Raw genomic sequence first — 1,229 nt, forward strand, 5'->3', positions numbered from 1 at the left:
CTGTTATATTATTATTATGTAATATAATATGATTGGTAAATTAATATGTTTAGGCACAATGGCGAGACGCAGATTAAAGATGATGATGGACTTATCCGTTATAAATAATAGTAACAGTAATGTGAAAAATGAACATAATGTTCATAATTTAACAGATATTATATCTTCAGCAACAATTGTTTTTGATGAACCAGAAATAAATTCAGTTGTAGGAATAAATAATGAGGTGTTAGCATTTCCATTGGAACATTATACAGATAATTTTGAAGTGAATTCTAATAATATAAATATTGAAGATGATAATAGGATGTTAGATATTCCACTGGACAATTTTGAAGTGAATACTGTGAATGCTGATATAAATATTGAAGATTATAATAGAATGTTAGAAATTCCACTGGAAAATTTTGAATTGAATAGTGTGAATTCTGATATAAATATTGAAGATTATAATAGAATATTAGAAATCCCACTGGAAAATTTTGAATTGAATACTGTGAATTCTGATATAAATATTGAAGAGAATAATGATAATATGTTAGAAATTCCACTGGCAACTAATATACCTTTATGTTATGAATTATTAACTGAGGATATTTTGAAACCAAATGATATTGTAACGGATAGTAACCGTTTACTCACAACACATAAATATCATTATATATGAATAGTTAAATTCGGCATAAGCGATTAGGTAAACGACCTCCTTAAACAATTTGGCAATAGTCAAATTGCAAATACGCAAACACAACAAAAGGTTAAAGGGTTAATTATATAGTCAAAATAACCGAGTAGTTATTCGCGAGTCATATTTTCTAAACACATAAATCACGTATCTATTGACAGGATATGGGGATTGCCAATGCCACAAGTAGATATGCGAATATACGTATATGTACGCAACCTATAGACCAGGATGTGTTAACTGATAAACTATTAGTAATTCGCAGAAGAGATGACTTTCTGCACAACAACACAGATAATTAATTAGCTGTCAACACATTATAACGAATACTCAGATTAGATAGGAATATTGCAAATGCGTAGGTTGAGTCGATGGTCACACGGATCGCATCCGGTAGAGACAAGATAGCGAACCGATAGGCAGGGGGAGCAGGGACCCGAATATAAAAGGGAGCCTGAAACAGCCTGTATTCAGACGTGTCTACTCCAGAGCACAACAAGCACCTTCACGTCACTCTGTGTAGTAACTTGTCATTTATTACTGA

This window comes from Acyrthosiphon pisum, chromosome A2 (assembly GCF_005508785.2).
Source record: "Acyrthosiphon pisum isolate AL4f chromosome A2, pea_aphid_22Mar2018_4r6ur, whole genome shotgun sequence".
Taxonomy (NCBI): Eukaryota; Metazoa; Arthropoda; class Insecta; order Hemiptera; family Aphididae; genus Acyrthosiphon; species Acyrthosiphon pisum.